Below are 6273 nucleotides of genomic sequence, written 5' to 3'. Positions count from 1 at the left end.
AGTATTGTCTGGGCAATTATCAATTTAAAAAAATTGTGCTATTGTAGTGCTATAAACACTGCGGTTTTATTGCTGGTGATGCACCTTACGCCTTTTTGATTGGTGCTGTGTTGTTTGCTCGCCGAGTCATGTTTTCAACCACAGTACCTCCTAGAAATTTTATTATGTTTTGCCTCACCTGATTCTATAGGTGCCATAGTAAATCAGGATTCATGTGAGAGGTTCGTTCTTCCTTGTTAACTGTATCACCTGAGTTTTTTAGGGTTAAGTTGAAGCTTCATGGTGGTAATCCAGTCTTCGACGTAGTCCAGGTGCTCTGGGATGCAGTCCACATCCGAGGTTTGGTTGAAGGACGTGCGAAAATGGAGAAGTATTTAGTATGGAGGATAAATGTTAATTACAGTTAATAGGTCATAAATGAAGACGTTTGGATTACATTTTCGTAGATTAAGATTGGGGACTGGATTTTTCGTTGTTGAGCCTTGCATGTTATAGGGTATATGTAAAAACGTAAATGGTTTACTGGGAAGAATGGCGTTCGATCTGAAAGTTAACATTGGGTGATTATGATGAATTGGAATAGGAGAGGCGTTCTCAAATGAATCCCTTTCAACAGACTCATGTCGTATCCTTTAGACTTTTCCAGAAACACCCCAGTCAAATATATCCTGATATTGAAGACGGACTGCGTTTGTTCTATGGGCCGGGTTATATGGTGTACCGTGGATTGGCCGGCTGTGATGCTTGCCTGCCCAAACAAAAAACCTGTGCTGTGACGACACTAAATCTGCACCATAACTGCAAACTACCTGCAAAATGTGTCCAGCAAAATATTTACATTTCCATGGTTCGGTAACTAAGGAGTTTCGACCCCATGTTTACTGGACGTATTTAATTTTTTTCTTCAAGTTTGCATGCTCTAATTTGTGATGGTATATTACGTCAAGTGGATGTCTGTATTCACCGCTTTGCAAATATCTTAGTGTCGGCGTCAAGATGATGTGCCGATGTAATTTGCAAATTTATAGGGTAAACTACCCAGTTATTGGCACTTTAAGGACCTTGACGAAGAAAATTAACTCTTGTGACCGTTGTTTCACAACTTCATTTTATTTATAACTTGCTTTAGATCTGAGAGACATGTTGCTTTAGTATTCCCATGAGAGCGAATTATATTATACACTCGCACGCTCCGCGCGCTCGTTAAGGGGCTCCGCCCCTTAAAACCCCGGTTCCGGCTTCGCCGTCTACATTTGTGGTCGTTCGAAGACTTTTGAAGTTCGAATAATCTCAACACGGCTAGGGGCCGGCTTCGCCGGCCAGGGGGTAGGGAAGTGCCCCACTCATTCCTCGGAACGGCTTCGCCGTTCCTCGCCGAAGGGCGGCTTCGCCGCCTGGGGGTTTAGTGTGCCAGAGGGCGAGGGCATTTCGGAACTGTTTCACCGTTATTCGTTTAAGGGGCGGCTTCGCCGCCCAGAGGTGGGGGGAGTCCACAGCGGTTGCGCCGCTTGAACATCGGGGCGGCTACGCCGCCCGGGGGTTGCGGAAGCTCCCCCTCGCCTACGCCAGTTCCTCGTTGTGGGGCGGCTTCGCCGCCTTGGGGTTGAGGAGCCCCCCCGCGGCTGCTCCACCTAGTCATTATAAATGGTCTTCCCCACCGAGAGGGGTGCCCAGGGGGATTCGGGGATTTTAATGTGTTATGCATGCGGTCACCAAAAGTCCACAGTGATCATGTAGCGATGATTGTAAAAGGTAGTGCAATGCGGATTAACCCTTTCACTGCTGTTCAATCTCCGGAAACCTCCTCCTCACATGCGGCGAAAATGTTAAAATGCGATTCCTGGGCCCATGGAGCAGGTACTTCCAGGATGGGTGTGGTACACCCTCCGAAGGGTCACTAATCCCCGACCCTATCCTCAAAGAACTCACCCTCGCAGGACCGTCTCATCGGCCCTACCAGCGGGGGCCCTACCTCCGGAAAAGTGACCGCTCTGACTGCAATTTGAAAATCAATCTATTAATCCGATCATCGAAATATGATTGTTTTCATCGCACTCCTGCCAATCAAGCAATCAAGTACATCTTTGAACCGTGTCTCTGCGATAAAAAATAACGATTTTGTTAACTTTGCAACAAAACGTGGCTGCGGGCCACCGGAAAATGGCCATTATATCAAAGTTAACAAAATCATTATTTTTCATCGCAGAAACACGGTTCAAAGACGTACTTGATTGCTTGATTGGCAGGAGTGCGATGAAAACAATCATATTTCGATGATCGGATTGATTGATTGATTTTCAAATTGCAGTCAGAGTGGTCACTTTTCCGGAGGTAGGGCCCCCGCTGGTAGGGCCGATGAGACGGTCTTGCGTGGGTGAATTCGTCGAGGAAAGGGTCCTGGATTAGTGGGTCCCTTCGAAGTGCTTCGGCGAAAGTGCTGACCGCATGGCACGGAGGAAGGAAAAGTACGTCCACCGCAGTCTACCGTGCGGACGTACTAGGTACGTCCACAGCAGTGAAAGGGTTAATAGTGTTGACAAGTACCCATAAAAGAAGACTTAATGGCAAGTTTTTCATTTTTTTTTCGGGGGTTCCTACGGAATACCGGGGGTTTTATACTTGTGTTAAACCAGTGGTCACTAATAGTTCTCATAAATTCCGTGCCGATAAGTCCTAGGGGACCGGAAGAGTGGTCTTACGATTCTTTTCCCTGGAGAGGCTATTTATTAGAACTTTTTTGGGAGGTTTCACGGGGTTATCGGGGGTTTTAATAATTGGTAGGGGCACCGGTTAAATTGTGTCGAAAACAATTCGGAAAAGAGAGTTTTAATTTGTTTTATTTTTTTTTCGGCGATGTTCCAGGAGGTAATCGGGGGTGTTCTGGTATTTTTTCCCGTATGGTTTACGGTGGCTCGCCCTCACCAAATATTCCGGATCTAGAGCTCAGAGGGGACGGGTAGTGCGGCGTAATGTTTGCGAGAAGTTCCCAAATAGGAGACTAAATGACACATTTTACATTTGGGGGGATTTCACGGGGATACCGGGGGTTTAAATGTGTGTACTCCTGGCGGTCACCATCCATTCACATAAATGTCGGGGGGATGAGTCGTTGGGGGCGGTGGAATGGTCACGAAAAGTACCGAAAAAGTAGACTTATTTGAAAATTTTATATTTTGGGGGGGGGGTGTATGTGGGTTTACCGGGGGTTTATAGGTTTTTACTGCCAGCGGTCATCAATCGTCCACATCAATTCCGTAGCGATGAGTGGTAAGGATTGGAAAAGCGGCGGAATTGTGACGAAAGGTACCCGACAAGGCTACTTATATGCTAATTTTAATTTTTTAGGGGGTTTCGGGGGGTTAAAAGATGACGGTACTATATGGTCACATTCATTTACTGTCATGTCTAAAAGAATTGTGCCCAATGACATCCATATTTCGAAAGTAATACAATAAAAAGCAAACCAGTCCCTGAAAAATGTTAGCAGTGCCCGCCATTTTTATTTTTTCGCGGTTAAATCCATTAAATAATTATTAAAATGTTTATGTTTTCTGAAAGACAATGCATACCTGTATGTAACTACAAAGTTTGAAAGAAATCGGTAGAGTTAAAATTGACAAAACCTTCTGTTAATCTTTTGAAAATCGTAATTTTCGGTGATTTTCGGAATATTTTAATTTTATTCTCAGTAACCAAGGACGATGAAAGAAAAACGTTACCTACATTTCGTAGACTATGTTATGAGCATATATAATAATCATTTTCAATATCCTACACCTGTAATTACGACTAGGGGAGCGGAAGTTATGAAATATTTTTCGAAAAACCAATTTTTGGGCGCCATTTTGGCTGCAATGTTCTTGAAATGAAACTTTTAAAATTACATACTTACGTGCCCACGTTTATCAGCTTTCAAAAAATGCATTAAACATCCATGTGGCACGAACGGTTCGCGCGCAGTAAAATAAAAACCGAAAGACGGTCCCCGGAAAAAGCCCGATTTCGGCCATTTTGTCGTCCTGGCGACGACACGTGGCGGAAACTTCCGGTTTTCGGATTTTTCCTCCGCATCATTTCGGATTCCCCGCACGCGTGCCAAATTTCAGCTCTCCAGCACTACTGGAAGTGGTCGGGAATTTGTATCCATCAGTGAGTCAGTTACCTCAAGGGCTGTATATAATAGAGATACAGCTATTTACTAAAAATAATTGATGAACTCAATTGTTGAGGCCTTCACTTTGTAGAATTCCATATTTAATGTTTGGAAAGGAAATTGCTTAGCTTTTCTACAAAACACACACTTTATTGCCGACTAGTTTCGGTTACACTGTACCATTATCAAGACTAGTGATACACATCATAATTTGCCGGTATATATACTCTGTGGTCGGGTGATTGGAGGGGAAGGGGAGGGGGGAGAGGTAAGTGACGGGGAAGGTGAAGGAGGGAAGAGATAGGGAGAAAAACCAGAGGTAGTTACAAAGTAGAGCGTGGGTTGGCGTCACAAGGATTTTTTGGGGTGTAATAGTGGAATGTCTAGAAGGGGGGAGTGGAAAGGGAAAAGGTGGTCATTAGCAATGGGTTCTTTCCTCTTTACAATTTTTAAAATTTCCAACTGTTCTCTGATGTCCAGCTGTGTTCCTTTTTTGACTCGGTGAAGCAATTCCGGGGTAAAATCCGCTTGGTGGCCTTCCTCCCGAAGATGGGTAGCGAATTGGGACATCCCAGTGTTGTTGTAGTAATCGCGCCGGTGTTCCTCCGCTCGTACGGTCAGACTTCTTCCTGTTTGTCCTATGTATTTGGAGTCACAATCACCACACCTTAATTGGTAGACCCCGCTCTTGAGGGCTGAATCAGTGGGGTCCTTGACTGAAGGTAGCATGCTCTTCAGGTTAGAATTATTGTAAAAGGCCGGTTTTATGTTGATTACTTTGAGTAATTTTTCCAATTTAATAGAAGGTTGGCCTAAATATTTTATGCGTCGCCATGACTGTTGATCCGTGGGGGTGGTAGAGTAAATACCTCTGAGTAAGAATTTTCTCTTTTTGCTTTCAAACAAATCGTTGATCAATTTTTCGGTGTAACCATTGGCTATCGCGATTTTTGTGATGGTAGTAATTTCTGAAAGGAGATCTGAGGGCTCTAAAGGGATCGACAAAGCTCTATGCAGCATGCAATGAAAGGCTGACAATTTTTGGGTTATGGCATGCTTGGAAGTTGCGTGGATGACTTGGTCTGTATGAGTAGACTTTCGGTAAATGGAGAACTTATGCTCGCCGTCTTTAATGGAAATATTTAGATCTAAATAATTTAGAGTGCTGCCCTCTTGTAACTCCATAGTGAACTTGATATTTGAATTTAAAGCATTGATAAGGCGTAAAAAATTTCTTAGTTGCCTCTTCGTTCCCGTCCATAAACAAAGTATGTCATCTACATAGCGGAACCAATAATGAACATTCTTTAGGAGGGGGTGGTCACTATTGAAAAGTTTCTTTTCTAAATTGTTCACAAATATTTCGGATAGCAGAGGTGACAATGGGGAGCCCATAGCTAAACCGTCTCTTTGTAGGTAGAAGTTTCCGTTAAACATAGGCTCCCCAGTGCATTCCCTATCCAAAGTGGTGAAGTGCAAATTCATGGAACATTCCAATTTCCTTGCCAAAACACAGTATTAAGAATTCCATAGAATTGACAACATTGTTATCAAAAATAACACCCGCCTAAAAATTCTATGCTAGTTTCCTTTGACGTGGTGAACTTATTCACGAGTGTTCCAAGAGATGAAGCAGTGCTCCTGGCCAAGGAAGTGCTACACGAAGCTAAAACGCCCCAACTCATTTGCGACGAACTAATATCTTTATTGAAAGTGTGTACAAATCAAAATTATTTCATGTTTAACGGAAACTTCTACCTACAAAGAGACGGTTTAGCTATGGGCTCCCCATTGTCACCTCTGCTATCCGAAATATTTGTGAACAATTTAGAAAAGAAACTTTTCAATAGTGACCACCCCCTCCTAAAGAATGTTCATTATTGGTTCCGCTATGTAGATGACATACTTTGTTTATGGACGGGAACGAAGAGGCAACTAAGAAATTTTTACGCCTTATCAATGCTTTAAATTCAAATATCAAGTTCACTATGGAGTTACAAGAGGGCAGCACTCTAAATTATTTAGATCTAAATATTTCCATTAAAGACGGCGAGCATAAGTTCTCCATTTACCGAAAGTCTACTCATACAGACCAAGTCATCCACGCAACTTCCAAGCAT

This window comes from Ischnura elegans, assembly GCF_921293095.1.
Source record: "Ischnura elegans chromosome 13 unlocalized genomic scaffold, ioIscEleg1.1 SUPER_13_unloc_1, whole genome shotgun sequence".
In the NCBI taxonomy this organism is placed as follows: Eukaryota; Metazoa; Arthropoda; class Insecta; order Odonata; family Coenagrionidae; genus Ischnura; species Ischnura elegans.
This window is presented reverse-complemented; position numbering follows the sequence as displayed.